This window comes from Zootoca vivipara, chromosome 8 (assembly GCF_965207765.1).
Source record: "Zootoca vivipara chromosome 8, rZooViv2.hap1.1, whole genome shotgun sequence".
NCBI lineage: Eukaryota > Metazoa > Chordata > Lepidosauria > Squamata > Lacertidae > Zootoca > Zootoca vivipara.
The window spans coordinates 54,550,268-54,567,936 of NC_142591.1; the positions used below are offsets into that span (position 1 = coordinate 54,550,268).

General features: G+C 42.6%; 1 protein-coding gene across 21 annotated transcripts in view; it reads left to right on the top strand.

Annotated features, from left to right (window-relative positions):
* SGK3 (serum/glucocorticoid regulated kinase family member 3) overlaps positions 1-17,669 on the top strand; it is a 62,139-nt gene that overhangs the window by 18,884 nt on the left and 25,586 nt on the right. For 12 of the 21 annotated variants that reach the window (XM_088676336.1, XM_088676335.1, XM_088676338.1 and 9 more), the window contains one exon: positions 17,140-17,247. The exons of 5 other annotated variants lie outside the window; for them this stretch is intronic. The gene's annotated coding sequence lies outside the window, so the exon portion shown is untranslated. Of the gene's footprint in view, positions 1-7,996; positions 8,032-17,139; positions 17,248-17,669 lie in introns of all 21 variants that reach the window. 4 more of the 21 variants (XM_088676343.1, XM_088676340.1, XM_088676332.1 and 1 more) reach the window with 1 other exon arrangement.

The following is a 17,669-nucleotide window of genomic DNA, read 5'->3' on the forward strand; positions in this document are numbered from 1 at the left end:
GCAGAGAAAGCAATTCCCGCCTCTTCCCTCCTTGCGTCTTGGCGCCGCTGGGGTTTGAAAAGCCCGCGCGCGCTATCAATTTGCATGGGTTCCTGGTCTTGGCTGGCCCCTGGCATGGTGTGAGATGGCTGTTGGGGGAGAGGCTTCTCCTGCGACCGTGGGAACCAAGCCCGCTTTGCGCGCGTTGCTTGCTTGTCGTTCCACCGGGATTCCTGTCTCACCCCCACCGCCAGAGCCGCTTTGCTCAGCTGATCCATATTACTGGGCTTTGGACCTCTCGAGAGCTCATCTTTCACATCCTCATTCAACCCCAGGTAGAATGCCGCTTCCATCGGAGGCGAGTGCAGTTCCCACCCCAGTCTGTGCACCAGCATGGTGAATCTTGACCAATATTCGCGAACTGTCATTGTTCTTTGTCTTAAATTATGCAGTTCCTCTTTGGTCTGGTCCAAATGGCTATCAGCCGCATACATGGTTTTTAAAGCCTCCAAAAATAGTTTGACATCCTTCATGCAAGGATTTTTTGTCGCGATTAACGGTTTCAGCCACTCCCTGGCTCCCCCGGTAAGGTGTTCCACAATAAACGCTACTCTGTGCGCATCATCAGGGAACTCATTATTGTGCAGCTCAAGAGCATACACGATCTCAGTCTCAAAGCCATGATATTCCCTCGGGTCTCCATTGAACTTGCTTACTAGGGTCCCTGCTCTCCTTCCTGGCAGCACTTGGAGCTGGGCACCCCCTCCTCCCTTGGCTTTCTCTGCATCCAACTTGTTTTGGAGGTCCACCGCTCCTGCCCTTAACTGCTGCTCTTTCTCCTGAAGCGCTCTCACCTGTTCAGCAAGGTTGTGCCTGTCCTCTTTGACTTTCTCCGTTTCTTGTTTAGCCGCCTTTAATTCCCCCTGTGCCTGCAACGCCAGTGCCTGCAGGTCCTGCTGGGCTTTCTCCGCGATCTGCCGCCATTTCTCTGCTTCTGGCGCTGTCATCCCGGCAACTCCAAAGTAGCCCCAAAAAGGATTCGGAGGTAGCTGTCACAGTGACCGGATAGGGCTACTTCAGAGTAACGACTCTGCACCGCTCTGCATTTTATCTTTTTATTTGTGTTACGTATTTACAGTGCTAAAGGTGGAGCTATTTACAGAGACACATCTTCTCAGCTTGAATCAGTACCTCCGAATGGCGTTTGGCGCGTCTTGCGCCAGCATAACAACTTGGGGAGCCCCATCCTCTTTCCCCGACGCTTTCTGCGAAGTTCCGGAGTTGGGGGGATGGGTCTGCCCCCCTTTCTTCCTCCTTCCTGTCCCACCTGGGACGCTGGCTCTTCTACCCTGCCAGAGCCTTGGACCCCACTTCCTGTTTCCCCACTTGAGCTGGAGCTTTCCCTGCTCTCAGTCGTGCTCTGGGCTGGGCTGGAACTCAGGAGGGGAGGGGCTTCGCGATACCCCTTGCCCCTCACAGTGTGTCATAGATAACTCTGTAAATATATCAGTCACTTCTCCTGAGATGAAACAGAGGTAATTTCAGAGCCCTTTAATGAACAGGAACACTTTGTCCCACTTTTATCTTATTTCAGCACACTAGTCTTGAGCACAAGTGAGTTTCTTTTAAGATAGTAGCATGACTGTACCTTGTTAAATATCATTAAAAGCTGTTTAAAATGTGTGTTGATGTAATATTTGCTATTTGGTACATTAATAAGTCACGATCTAAACTCAAATTGCATGACTATCTCTGTATACCCCACCCAATGGTGCTTTTAACTTAATATTTTCTTTAAAAAACAACAACACCCCTACTCTCTGTGCTTTCTGGCAAATAGACTTTAGAAACTTAGAAGTCTCAGTTTCCAGAGGAGTAGCTGTATTAGTTTGTTGCAATGAAAACAACAGTGTCTTGTGACACCTTCAAGTCAAACTTTAACGTTTCAGGCATTTTCTGCAATTTAACTGTAAACTTCCCAGATCCCTATGACACCAAGCTTTGGGGCTACTTCATTTTCTTTTTTCACTGCACCTGCCATAATTGGTGGGGTGTTAAGGAGGTCAGAATAGATTGGTTAGGTTGTTGTATCCACCCCGCCCCCCAATTGGGAGTTAACCACCCCTGCTTTAGGCAGAGCTAAGTACCTCTCTGCTCTGGAATTGTAGCCACAAGTTGGCCTACCAAACAAATTGTGGCTTTCTACAATGCCTAACTGAAATGATTGAAATGATTGTGTTAGTGTTGCCACCTCTTCCACAATGCACCAGCTCAGTTTCAAATCTACCAGTGTCTTATCATTGACACATAGTAATTATATAGTAATATTTATGGTAAAAATTACTATCCCCAGGCAAATGGTGTTTGACTGCAGCAGAAGCACACGTGGTATTTATGGGGTGGAGTGGGGAGTATTTTGAAGGTGCTTACATGCTGGAAAAGACCCTGATGTTGGGAAAGATGGAGGGCACAAGGAGAAGGGGACGACAGAGGATGAGATGGTTGGACAGTGTTCTCAAAGCTACGAACATGAGTTTGACCAAATTGCGGGAGGCAGTGGAAGACAGGAGTGCCTGGCGTGCTATGGTCCATGGGGTCACGAAGAGTCGTACACGACTAAACGACAAAAACATGAGGTCTATTTCTGTTTTATAAAGAGCAGAATTCTCTTTGTATTGCGGGCCACACAATTCTGAATTTTGTAGAAGATCATGCATTTAATAGTTGCATCCTGTAGTACTTGTTTGCTTGTTACTTCACTCCCTAAAATTTATTTATTTTCCCCATTTCTTTCTTGCCTTTTATGTATATTTTACAATTTATTTTAGTCTCTTTATGGCAGGGAGTGGGGAATCTGAAGCCTTCAGGTGTTGGACCAGTGGTGCCATCTCCAATATTGGGCCCAACCTCTGTGCATTGAGTGAAGGTCTCAAGGGAGAGCGGGATTCCTGCTCACAGGGAGGAGCTTTCATGGATACAGCCAGCATCCCTTTTCAAAATTTTACTCAGTGTACAGAGCTTGGAGCACAGACCCTGGAGGGCAGGAAATGCTTCCCCTTCGCACAAGAAACACTTGAATGTGGGAATCTGAAGCCCATCTTTACAGCTCATGAATGTGCCTGAGTGCTACTGCTCTAATTAGAGACCCAGCCGTTGTAAGATTTGGAATTTGTCTTGTAATTTAAGTCTTGTATTTAATTCCTCTGTTTCAGCTGCAAAGAAGAAAGCATTAGCACTTACTTAAATTTCTAATTTAGGCATTGTGTTAACAAGCAGGAGTGAAGGTCTTGTCACACATGACACCAGAGCTGAAGAGAGGCATAATAGGTATTTTTAGAGCAATGGGTCTGATTTGGCAGCACCCTTGCCATTTTTAAATCCTATTCTACCTCCAGGGCTAAGTTCTTGGGGAGTGGGGACAGCTTTGCAAGTTCTTCTCAGATGTTCTTTCTGCCTTCACCTTAAAAGTGTATTTGTACTTCTCTGGCTGATTGCTAGCAGCTGAATTGATCGATAGTTTCACTCCTATCAAAGTGATTTCACTTAGCAGGGGCTCTCTAGATCTTTTTGCAGTGCAGCTTCCAGCGGCCTCAGCCAGCACAACTGTGCAGAAGGGAGTTGTAGTCCAAAACATCTGGACGACACCACCTAAGGGAAGGCTGCCCAATATAATTTCCTAAGTGCTGGAATATGCATGTCAAGTAACTTGGAGCAATGGTGCTTCCTTTAGAAATACAGAAACATTTTATGCAGTACTATAATATTGCATCTTCTAGCACACGAGACCATGTGGTTTTAGTTTACTCAATTGATTTCCTACCCTAGAGTGATTCTTCTTACATATGCACATTGTTCATTTTTTAGTGAGAAACAGGAATAGAAATATATTTATAATTTTGTGTATGTTTACTTAATCTGTACAGTGGAACCTCAGTTTTCGAACATAATCTGTTCCGGAACACCATTCGAGTTCCGAAACATTCGAAAACCGAAAGCTCAATACAGAAGCCTCAAAACGGAAAAATTAATACTAATAAACTCAATAAGGAAGCTGCTTCGGAAGTTCAACTTCCGAGGCATGTTTGAAAATGGAAGCATTTGCTTTCAGGTTGACAGCGTTCGAGTTCCGAAACATTTGTCAATGGAGACGTTTGAAAACCGAAGTTCCACTGTATTAGCAAATTCAGATCAAACTTTGAAAACAGCTAAGATTTTCAACCAGAATTAAATGTTGCAAAGGTAGGTTTACGATGTCATCTTTGACAAATGTCTTCTCACAGGTGAGTGTTTTAGTCACAGACCTCACAGTGCGCCCTGCTAAGCTGAATTCATTAATCTAATTTCAAGAACAGGGTTTAGAAACTGAATACCAAAGAGAGGGGAATGCATCAGAGAAATTAAGTGTTTTATGCTCGGGATAATGCCTACTGATTTAGCAGTACATTATTAGGTACTATGACACACACAATGTGTGTGCATGTGGAGTGGTGGTGGTATGTAATTGTGATGTGGTGAGAGATTGTTTTAAACTGGCATTCCAAGTTAACATCCAACTGCTTCATTTTTTTTTTTTTTTGCTTCAGTTTACTTAGGGTGATAAACGTTGGGAAGCTAAAATTCTGCACGTGTTCCTAGATGGATAAGGAACTGCAAACAGGTGGTGTGTGCATGTTTTCCGGGGGGGGGGGGACTTGATCAGGAAACCAGCAATATTCATGTGAAGTCCCAGCAGGCTGCTGGCAATTGTGCCAATTGTCTGTTCAGATGGGAGAGCACAGATGGCTTAACCAAACCATCTACTCTTCTCTAAAAACAGGACTGATCCTATTGCCAACTGTTTGGTGCTGCATGCTGCTGTTTTCTGCAACACTCTACTCACTTTCTTCTGCTTAATTGTGCCAGAAATACTGATAACTAAAAGACTCAAATTGAAGCGAGAAAACATTTGAAAGCATAACTCCTGCTTTCCCTTCTCTTTCCCGCTTTCCCCAACTTATAAAAATAAGGGAGCTTGGCTACTACCCTTTATACCTGATATGTTAGTTCTCCAAATGCAGGACGTTTAAAAAACACACCAGAAAACCCTCAGGGAATCATTTAAATCTGCTGTCAGTCTCTTTCTGTAACCCAAAGTAGTCTTGTCCTAGCTAAGACCCCATGAATCTCAGGAGAGATTTTGGCATTGGAGGAAGCAGCTACTAGAGGCAGGAGGGAGTGGGACAGTCACGTTCCTCCCATATACATCCGGATCCAGCCAATTCTCTCTGAAAAATATCCAAGTTTATTTTAACGCTGTGTTCAAGTAAGCATGCTTAGAATTGCAATCATATTTTCCAATTTTCTTCTGTGAAAAGTGCTTTTCCTTTTAAGTTGTCACAAGGTCTAGCAATGGGTAGGAAGTGGGGAGCAGTGAGCTCCTTGTCTGGGTTGGATCCTGTTCCCAGTCTCTAGTGTACACTTGGTCCTTAACTTTCATTTTTTCATTTCTGGCCAAACTGCTGTAAATGTCAAGCATATTTTCTCCTGAATAAAAGCTTCAAGTGTTGGTAATTGCTGTGTCAGTGCAATTTTTCATATTTTTGTTTCATTGCCTACCATCATACTTATGTTGACATTTCCCCACTTTATTAATTTATTGCTTTTGTCAAGTGCACTGCAGACGGCACCCAAATTATATTTTGAGTTACGGAGATGGTGTTGAATTTTTCAATGGAGAGATGCAGCAATACATTGCGCTTCAGACAACAACATTAAAAAATGTACTGGGGGCATAAATATTGCAGTACCTAAAACAGGGCAGTTGCATAACTAGCAAAGGAGGCTGCCGTGCAGCTTGCTCTCATCGCTGCTTATCAACCTTGGCAAATGTAGTGGCACATCAAAAGCATCAGGGTAGTTATCCACTCTTCCAAATGCCATTAGAGTAAAAAGGGAACATTGATTGTGATACTTACAAATAAGCTGTGGGGAAAGCTGTTTTCTTAGCATTCAGCAGTCTGAATGAAACTGCATTTATCCATGCTAGGTTAGGATAGATCTTATTAGTGTTTGATTTTGCATGTTTGTAGCAATGTAATATGTGCTTGGGTGACCCAGTAAAAGATTTGTGTTGCAATGCAATTAATTCAATCTCTTCCTGCCCATAAAAGTATTTAGGGAGGGGAGATTAGAATTAGGGATGAGGGAGAAATTTGATTCAGTTTGCATTGAAACCTAGATCTTTCAAATTTGTAGTTTCTAAAAGAATATGAGAACTGAAGCACAGCCATCCTTCAAAATTTGCACTTATCCAAATTGCGCAATGCAGGTCTCCAACCGATGTTTACAAACATGTTTACATTAGAGGGACTGTGTATAAAAATGTATATATTAGTAAAAATAACATACAGAATGCGTTATATTAGGAAGAATTGCTAGTAACAATGTGTGCATTATTTAAAACAGCAGACAAAAATGTGTTTATCAGGAGAAATTAGCTGACTAAAATGCTTACAAATTGCTGCAGATACCTTTAGGACTGGAAAAATGAGAAACACCAACAACCCTATGGCAGAGGTGGAGGAAGGGGGTGCGGTCCGACCTGGATGTCACCACTGAGGGGGGTGGCAAAAGGCCGGGCGGCACTCACTGCGGGGCCTGCAGCGTGCACAAGCCACGTGTCTCTCCTGGGAGAGACACGGTGGCTTGGGAACATGCAGGCTCTGTGCTGTCCAAACGGTTCGCCTGCTGCCTCCCCCCCCAGCTGTAGGGTGGCTGAGTGGGAGGAGGCAGGCAGTCTCTGGAGGCCCTGTGGTACGTCCTGCCCCCAAGGGCGGCTTGCCCTGCCACTGGGTGCACCGCCCCAGCGGCTTCTTCCACCGCTGCCTTATGGTGCTTCTCTTGTATTTAAAAGCTTCTAACCACATCATGGGCTTGCTTGTAGGGTTCCCTCCAGTGTGGGAGCAGATACCACGGAAAAAGACCCCCACAACTTGCTTCATCCATGTGGCTGGCAGCCTTTAAATGGTACAGGTGGGCCAATGGGAAAAGCACTTAGCATAGTGACTGTGTCATCTTTAATGAGTTGTTTGTTGTTCTGTCTTCACTGCCTTATGCCAAGAAGGCCTCAAGGCAACTTGAAGCAGAAATGCAGTATAAACAAATACAGTATAATATATCAAAGAAAAAACAACAAGAAACAATGACTAAAATATCCATACAAAGACAATTAAAATCCCACAACCTCAGCATGATCACCATAAACACAACAAAGCCAACAAACAGCCCCATGACTATAAAGAAAGATCAGTGCAATCAGATGCCTAGGAAAAGAGGAAAGTCTTGACCTAGTGCCCTCCTTGCCATCTTTTCAGTGCTAGGCTTGTGAATCTTCATAGTGAAAAGTGGTGCTTCATTTAACAGTTCTCACTCAATTTGGTCTATCCAGGTTAAACTAAAACAAATTTTTTTTTTCAGTCATACAGTTAGGTAACAATAATTGTATTCAAAAGTTTCTTCTAATGCTTTTTAACTTCACCTTGACAAAAGCAAGCTTTCTAGATAGTGAAGATGAGGCTTGCAACATCTGTTCAAAAATAAGAAAGCATAATTTAAAAATGCAGTTTGTAAGTTGCAATGAGAGAACCTCCCAAATTTACTTAATTCACAGCTTGTGTTTGAGAGCTACTAGTTCAGTGTTTTGATTACTATTTTATAATTAATCATGCCTGCCGTTTTGCTTTGAAGTTTTGCTTTTATAAAACACTTCTGGTGACTCATTGAATTAAAACTTGGTGTAATGGTAAGAATGCTAGCAGATATGCCTCAGAAACAGGGTTTTATAAACTGATGCCTCTGCAATGTGGACACTGATAAGCTTCTGTTGACTCCACTTCAAAGGGTGTTGTCTCGTTTTGGGAAATCCAAAATGCTGATTTTGTGAAAGCAGAGCCTTTAATTTTTTTTTTAAACAAGAGCAATGTGTTTGCATTTTCCTTGGTAATTTGTTTAAGGATGAATTTTTCCTATTCCCATTCAGAACTCGGAACAGCATTATTTGGGAGAACATAAAAAGTCAGTATATTTACTTTTGTACATAATGTAATGAGAAAGCTTTTAGCATTAATTAGAAAATATTATTCTAGCAGGAATGTACCACCTTTGCTAAACTAAAAAACGTCAAGTGGTGTTACATTTCCTTATAGGGGAGTTGCTCCAGACCCTTGATCATTTTGATCTGAGAGCTGCTGTGACCCAGAGTGATATTAGGCTAGACGAACAAATAATATGACCAGGCATAAGGCAGCTTCTGGTCTTCTACATATGCGAACAAATTAACTCATACTCATTCCTCACTCTTTGTGGATAGACATCCCAGTTCAGTATAGTGTTTTGTGTTATTCAATTAACTTTCTCTACTATAGTAATCCCTAACAGATGTCCAGGGCTGGATCTGTGCAGTTTGTGACGCTGCTTTTACTAACCAGTCTTCAGTGAAGCTACATTTAGAAAACCTGATGTTAAATAATTCAGACATTCAGCATCATTGTGATTACTTGTGATTCAATCCACTGAAATGTGCTACCTCTGTGAATTGCCCACGTTGGTTTTTAGTTGTTTTCAGAAAACCACAAGTGGAAACATGGGAATTCCAACTAATATATCAACTTGTTAAATTTCTAGTTGACTGACTTAACTAGGTGGACTAGGAGGAGAGCACTGCCTTCAATTTCTTGCCTGAAGGAGTGTCTCCACCCCCATCATTCAGACAATGAGGTCCAGCTCCGAGGGCCTTCTGGCAGTTTCCTCCCTGTGAGAAGTGAAGCTACAGGGAACCAAGCAGAGGGCCCTGTGGAATGCCCTCCCATTAGATGTCAAGGAAATAAACAACTATCTGACTTTTAGAAGACATCTGAAGGCAACCTTTTTTTGGGGAAGTTTTTAATGTTTGATGTTTTATCGTGTTTTTAATATTCTGTTGGCAGCCGCCCAAAGTGGCTGGGTATGTATGAATGAATGAATAAATTAATAAATAAATGAAATAAAATAAAATTCCACTTATTTTTGCTATCTAAATTTTCTCTTTACTTTCTTGTTTGTTTTGAAAAGTTATAAGCTGCCCTTCAATTAAATGGTTCTCAAGGCAGCTTTCAAGCAATAAATAATAATGCTATATGTGCATACATACACAAACCTCACACGGACAACCCAGCAGCCTTTAGTCTTCTGGCTGATGGAACAGATTCAGAGTATACTTCCTATCCCTTTGTGTCTGCAGTCCAAGGGCAAAACTGGCAGCTGAGTGTTCTTTTTGGCAGAGATATCACATACTATCTGACACTATTTGTCATATTTTCGTCTCTTGGCTGGGCATTCCAAACGAGGGTCTTCTCACAGAAGCCGTTTTTGTGCAGCAAATGCACATCTGGTAGTAATCTGCTGTGCACATCTGACATCTTCCTTCTAACCTCTCTTGCAGGAACATCTCATTTTCTCTCCACTTGGAGACTCCGTATTTGGATCTGGGAAATGCAGTGCTACCCTCCCCATACACGCTCACCCACCCGCCCGCCCACCTAAACATACTGTTGCTGCAACCATTATTGGAATGTATTTACAAATTTCACCGATACCTACTGGATATGGGATATGAACTAGTGACAAGTGTTCACATTCATACCGCTCTATAAACTCCTACTTATTTGCTTAAACATTTTTCTAAAATGCCTTTGACTGTGCACCACCCCTCCTGGAATGCTTTCCCAGCTGTGCTGGAATCTGTTAATTCTGATCTCATGCTGTCTTTGAGGATTAAGATGACTAGAATTCTGCTTCAACCATATGGTGACACTTTCAAACATGATTCTATGTATGTAAGTCTTAGCAGCATACCTTTCAGAGGTTTGCAAATAATGTGAGTTTGGAGCACAAGCTTGTGTTTGTGCCATAGCCAGTCATCATGCCTTCAGAACCTTAGAAAAGTCTTGTAGGGACAGATCAGCCTCCAAGAATGACCTGCCATTATTTACCCCCTTCTGGAAGAAAAGATACCAGTGGGAATATTTAGCAGATCAATGCTAGAAGGGAAAGATTTTAGCTAGGGATGGGGAAGGCCTGGTCTCCAGATGTTTTTGAAGTCCCAAATACCATCAGTCTCAGACAGCAGAGGTCGGGGCTGAAAGGAGGTGGAGTCCAACAACCTATGGAGGGCCACAGGTTCTGAGCCCTGATTCCAAGCCCTTGCCCACCTGTCATTCCTGTGCTCTCAATCACAGCGTTTGGTACTGCTTTTCATTTAACACAAAAAGTTGGAAGAGTGGCTCACATGCCCCCCATGTAATTTTCAGTTTAGCTCTCACTGTAAAAGGAAATGAAGCCATCTAGTGTGAGGAGGAAGGTCGGTATCTACAATACCAGCTTTAATTGTCATTCCCAGTCCTGGGAACTGTAGTTCTTTGGTAATATTCATGGCTAATGGACTTCGTCCTAGCAGTACACTGGGGCCAACCTAGGATGGGGGTGAAGCATTGAAACAAGAGTCCATAAAGCCATATAATGACTTAGCTTCCTTTGGTTGAAAAGACCTGCAATTTAAGAAGAAGAGCTATGAGGGACCTAATTTACACTGCTTGTCAAAGGAGAACACTCCCATGAACAGGTTTTTGGTGTAGTCTGATTGGCAGTAAAGAGACTTAAGGGTTCTTAGCACCCTCAACATGAATAAAAATTTATAAGACTTCTAGGGAGAAGCCCCGAGAGTTAAACGGATAGAAAGCCGATATAAGTTTGTGGAACAGTTGTTCTCAGTTTGTTTGCTTTTAAGGTAAAGGTAAAGGGACCCCTGACCATTAGGTCCAGTCGTGACCGACTCTGGGGTTGCGCGCTCATCTCGCATTATTGGCCGAGGGAGCCGGCGTACAGCTTCCAGGTCATGTGGCCAGCATGACAAAGCCGCTTCTGGCAAACCAGAGCAGCACATGGAAACACCGTTTACCTCCCCGCTGTAGCGGTTCCTATTTATCTACTTGCATTTTGATGTGCTTTCGAACTGCTAGGTTGGCAGGAGCTGGGACCGAGCAACGGGAGCTCACCCCGTCACAGGGATTCGAACCGCCGACCTTCTGATCAGCAAGCCCTAGGCTCAGTGGTTTAGGCCACAGAGCCACCTGGGTCCCTTTGTTTGCTTTTATTTCCCGCTAAACATGGCAAAGGGAGGACAGTATGAACAGCAGGTTAATAGTAGTAGTAGTAGTAGTAGTAGTAATAATAATAATAATAATAATAATAATAATAATAATAAATAAATAATAATAATAATAATAATAATATTTATACTCCACCCATCTGGCTGGTTTTCCCTCTGGGTGGCTTACAGAATATATAAAACATAATAAAGCATCAAACTTAAAAAACTTCCTAACAGGGCTGCCTTCTGATGTCTTCTAAAAGTTGTTTAGTTCTTTATCACTTGAAGGGAGGGTGTTCTACAGGGAGGGTGCCACTACCGAGAAGGCCCTCTGCCTGGTTCCCTGTAACTTCACTTCTCACAGTGAGGGAACCAGCAGAAGACCCTCGGAGGAGGACCTCAGTGTCTGGGCTAAGTGATGGGGGTAGAGACGCTCCTTCAGGTATACTTGGCCCAGGCTGTTTAGGGCTTTAAAGGTCAGCACCAACACCTGGATGTCAGTAGAGCAGGGGTAGTGAACCTGGTGCCCTCCAGATGTTGCTTTACTTCAGCTCCCATCACCCCAGACAGCATGGCCAATGGAGATGGATGATGAGAGTTATAGTCCCACAACTGTATGGCATGGCATGTTGCTCTGCATATGCTCAAGGACACTTCTTTATCTGACCTCAAGAACGCAGCAGCCCTTATCTCTGCAACAGAATGTAATAGGTATTTGCATAATTTAGACGTTGAAGATAATTCATTTTGCTCCGTGAGCCAGAAAAGGTCGTCAAAAGAAACGTAGGACACTTTCAGGCAATGTGTAGACCCCCTTGCTGCTAGTGTACGATTCTCCTCATTCCAGTCTGCTAGCTATTTCGATTCTATTTGTGATCTTGCCACTAACAAAATGTCCTGCTTGAGGAATATTGGTGTCTACTTTTGGGATTTGCTGTAACTCTGATTTTTCTTTCCCTACAATAGACCACTTTAGTGAACAGTGTAGGTTTATTCCTTAACGTATCCAGGTACTTTCTGGGCAACCTTTGACCTCCACCAAGTAGTAATAATATCAAGTAGCTGCTACTGTCTTAATTAGTCAGACCATTAGACTGCTTAATTAAACTCCATTTATTAGAGGAATCCACTAATTAGGTAGAGCCAACTTTCATATTAGATAGAGCAAGTATGGGTGGGCCAATAAATCCAAGGTCCAGTTAAAATGGAATTTAAGTTTATATGAGTTTAACAAGGCATTAATTAAATTTAAAAGTGGGAAAGCTTGTAAAATGCCCCAAACACACAACAATAAAAGCTTCCAATACTACATGGTTCCTGTGATGCTCTTTGCTCAGGAGGCTCATTAATGTTCCTGGTTGCAGAAAACAACTATTTGTTCAAGTGCAAATCATGTTAAGTACATGTACTCTTAGAATAAAGAGGCCTCAAGAAACACTCTCTCACACACACACAAGCACACACTCCTGGTCTCTCCTTAATGATTAGCGTCTCTGTAGTGTAGTGGCAGAAGTGCAAGCTGGATTTCGAAGGGGCAGAGGAACCAGAGACCAAATAGCAAACATGCGCTGGATTATGGAGAAAGCTAGAGAGTTCCAGAAAAACGCCTACTTCTGCTTCATTGACTATGCAAAAGCCTTTGACTGTGTCGACCACAGCAAACTATGGCAAGTTCTTAAAGAAATGGGAGTGCCTGATCACCTCATCTGTCTCCTGAGAAATCTCTATGTGGGACAAGAAGCTACAGTTAGAACTGGATATGGAACAACTGATTGGTTCAAAATTGGGAAAGGAGTACGACAAGGTTGTATATTGTCTCCCTGCTTATTTAACTTATATGCAGAATTCATCATGCGAAAGGCTGGACTAGATGAATCCCAAGCTGGAATTAAGATTGCTGGAAGAAATATCAACAACCTCAGATATGCAGATGACACAACCTTGATGGCAGAAAGTGAGGAAGAATTAAAGAACCTTTTAATGAGGGTGAAAGAGGAGAGCGCAAAATATGGTCTGAAGCTCAACATCAAAAAAACCAAGATCATGGCCACTGGTCCCATCACCTCCTGGCAAATAGAAGGGGAAGAAATGGAGGCAGTGAGAGATTTTACTTTCTTGGGCTCCTTGATCACTGCAGATGGTGACAGCAGTCACGAAATTAAAAGACTCCTGCTTCTTGGGAGAAAAGCAATGACAAACCTAGACAGCATCTTAAAAAGCAGAGACATCACCTTGCCTACAAAGGTCCGTATAGTTAAAGCTATGGTTTTCCCAGTAGTGATGTATGGAAGTGAGAGCTGGACCATAAAGAAGGCTGATCGCCGAAGAATTGATGCCTTTGAATTATGGTGCTGGAGGAGACTCTTGAGAGTCCCATGGACTGCAAGAAGATCAAACCTATCCATTCTTAAGGAAATCAGCCCTGAGTGCTCACTGGAAGGACAGATCGTGAAGCTGAGGCTCCAATACTTTGGCCACCTCATGAGAAGAGAAGACTCCCTGGAAAAGACTCTGATGTTGGGAAAGATAGAGGGCACTAGGAGAAGGGGATGTCAGAGGACGAGATGGTTGGACAGTGTTCTCGAAGCTACGAACATGAGTTTGACCAAACTGCGGGAGGCAGTGGAAGACAGGAGTGCCTGGCGTGCTATGGTCCATGGGGTCACGAAGAGTCGGACACGACTAAACGACTAAACAACAACAACAACAGTGTAGTGGGTCTTCAGTGATTTCAGCTCAGTGCAAATAAGAAACAGGAGGCGAGGATCTGGTACAACATCTCTTTACTTCAAAGAACAGGTAAGAGCCAGAACGCAGGGAATGGGGAAAACTAGGGCTTATATAGTAACAGAGAACTAGCAGGGGAAAGACACATTTTGGCGGGAACCAATGGCAAGGATTCCCTCCAGCGGAAACCAATCCGGCAGTGGATCCAAATCCTGCACTCTGAACCAGCAAATGATAGACGTTCCCGCTGGAACTTGTACATTCAAATAAACTCTGTAATACACTACAATAAACTCTATATTACAGTACATACTTGGCTGTGCTATTACTTTAATACACAACAGTCTCAATCAAAGAGGAATATTTGCGTTAGGCAGCAGAATCATCATAGGGAGAATGAAAGGTGCAGGGGGAAGCCATAGCAAGGCAGGGCAGGTTTATACTGTACTAAGTAATCATACAAAAGTATGCAACATAGGAAAACTGTAAAGTTTCCTTGTGTTGAAATGGTGAGGCCATAGTCTTTCCTGCTTTTTAACTGGTTAATCTCTGGTTTGAGTACCCGTGTGAGACAAGTCTTCTTGCAGGAAGTTGAGCACCTACGTGAACAACAGTGACAAGCAGCTGGCTTGGGGGGGGGGGGGATTTTGATGTGACTGCTGCTGGATGATGGACTTTAATGCCCAAAGGAAATTTGCCTGCATCCGCACATGGTCAAGGAAAACCGAAACTTTCGGTTGTGGAAATATGGGGCTGATCAGGTTAAACTGACACACTTGAAAAATCCAATCTTTCCTTCACAGTTGTGTAGTCATCCCTTTATGGTTTCAGTTCCTAGTTTTTGAAGTGGGGCGATGTTTTCAGTTCTCCCTTCCATTTACTGGAAAAATCTTGCTTTGTTTGCAGTCTGTGTGGCGAGTAACAATTAGACAAGCTGGTATCTGAAGACTGCAAATGTAGCCTGATAAATTCCCACCCATTTATCTCCAGGACAAGTTGACAGGATGTTGTGGTTTCCCCCAGTAATTTCTGTGGTTTTGGAACTTGAACAGTCTGTTTTACAAGACAGTCTGTTTGCTGTTTCGAGACCTTTGAGCTACATTCAGTCACTAGAAGTGTCACAGTTCAGCCACTGGCTGTATCATTCATGCAGTCAGGTGCTTTAAAGCTAGCAGGCACATAACCTTAATGTGACTATGAATTTTGAAGAGCTGCTGTGCCTAGCAGTTAACCCTTATTTGTTTCAAAATTCCAAATAGATTTTCTTTGACTATAAATTACTTCGGTTATAAATGGTCCAAAGGTTTCCCTGTCCCCAGCCCACAAATCTGATATTTCAGGCCTTTTAATTAAACACAAAAACATAAGGTAGTATTTCAGAGTACACCTATTGCTGTTGATGGATCTACCTTAGTCATATTCATTTATTTCAGTGGATCTGCTTTGAGTAAAACTTAGTTGAATAACATCTCTTTTCTGTGCTGTGTCGTAGCAGGACTCAGTACAGATATTTACTTCAGTTTTAAAGCAAACTCTGTTTTTTTGCCTTGAAAGTATAGACATACTCCAGAGTTCAGTGGACAGAGGAACCTTGTCCATTTCACTTAAAAATGAAGTAAAAAATGTGGAATGCTCTACCTTTCTTTCGCTGTACACACACAGTTTTTGTTTTTGGTTAGAGGGGATAAAAATTAAGCTAGATCCATTTTCCTATGCAGGAAGACCCTCCACAGTACCATGATTTGAAACTGATAAGGAACTTGTCAATTTCACCTCTTTTAGGCTTTTCTGTCTCTGGAGAAACAATAGCAGTGTTGCAGAAGCTGTCATGTATGGTCAGGCAAAGCCTGCCCAGCAGCAACACCTAATGGGAACTCTAGTTAAAATATTGCATGCCCAGCTGCACGGTTCCCCACCCCACCCCATGTGCCCCACCTCTAACGGGATAGAATGAGTGGACACGACAACTGTCTGGGATTTAAAATGGCTGCATGGGAAGTTGTTTGCATAGTTGACCAAGTTAACAATTGTCCAACATTTCTACACTATTATTTGGGATAACTCACGTTGTGATGCAAGGTACTAATTTTATGTCTCATGATGAGTAGTCTAGCTGTCCTGTTTTTACTCGTTTGTAGTAAATGCACAATCACGAAATTAAAAGACGCCTGCTTCTTGGGAGAAAAGCAATGACAAACCTAGACAGCATCTTAAAAAACAGAGACATCACCTTGCCGACAAAGGTCCGTATAGTTAAAGCTATGGTTTTCCCAGTAGTGATGTATGGAAGTGAGAGCTGGACCATAAAGAAGGCTGATCGCCAAAGAATTGATGCTTTTGAATTATGGTGCTGGAGGAGACTCTTGAGAGTCCCATGGACTGCAAGAAGATCAAACCTATCCATTCTTAAGGAAATCAGCCCTGAGTGCTCCCTGGAAGGACAGATCGTGAAGCTGAGGCTCCAATACTTTGGCCACCTCATGAGGAGGCTCCAATACTTTGGCCACCTCATGAGAAGAGAAGAATCCTTGGAAAAGACCCTGATGTTGGGAAAGATGGAGGGCACTAGGAGAAGGGGACGACAGAGGACAAGATGGTTGGACAGTGTTCTCGAAGCTACGAACATGAGTTTGACCAAACTGCGGGAGGCAGTGCAAGACAGGAGTGCCTGGCGTGCTATGGTCCATGGGGTCACGAAGAGTCGGACACGACTAAACGACTAAACAACAACAACAACAGTAAATGCACCATGTCATATTCATTTTGAAAGAAAACGTCTATGAATGAACAGCCTTCATTGAAAGTCCTGTTTAATAAATTGTTTCAGAGTAGGTTTTTCACGCATCACAAGGAAAGCAGGTGCAGCTGTAAGCATAAACTATAAACCTATAATCAGCTATTACTGGTTACTGCAGAAGCAAGGAGTAAAGGCGAAAGAGAAACTAAATTCACAACTCAAGAAGGCCACTTAACTTCCTGGGCATAGATTCATTAACCTTTTGGTGACTTTTTCCTCTCAGTACAATGAGTATTAATTAGACTGTTGCTTCTTCCAACAGAGATAAGGTATTTAAGAATAGCTTCTTTAAGAACTAGTAATAGTCTGAACTTGGCTGTGCTTGGTTCATTGAAAGTGCTTTCAAATTAATAACCAATTTGCCAATTTTTAATAGGGCTATACTAAATATGGACAAAAATGGATTAAACAGCTAATAAGTAATATTGATTGGTTAGTCTCTTTTAACTTAATATTTTTTTGCTGTGTGTAGGTCTGTCCTGCAGCCAGAATTGATCTTTACAAAGCTGTGGTTTGCAAGCTCTTCATCTCCAGTGTTACCTATTGCTGGATTTGTAACTTGCTCCCAAGAGACTAAAAGGTAAGGGATCCCTGCAAATAATCTCACTTGGTTTACAGTTTCTTTTTGTTAACAGTTTTGCTTTGCTGTAAAGATATACAATCCAAACTTTCCTTATTACCTTTTTCTCCCGTGTTGAAATAAACATAATGGAAAAACCTTCATATAAACCAGGCATATCCAACTTTTAAGAGACTGAGATCAACTCCCACTATATAAAAACTGGCAGTGATCTGCCAAAGTTGTTGAGCTTTTGGGGGGCAAGTCCAATGATCTACTGTGATCTACCATGGACACCCTGCAGTCTACCAGTAGATTGTTCTACTTGTTGGGACACCCCTGATATAAACTATTGATGGGGGAAGGGAAGAGTTGCAAGACTGCTATGCTCCTTGAGATTCCAACAGATGCTTTATGAAAATCATTCATGCCACAGTTATGCT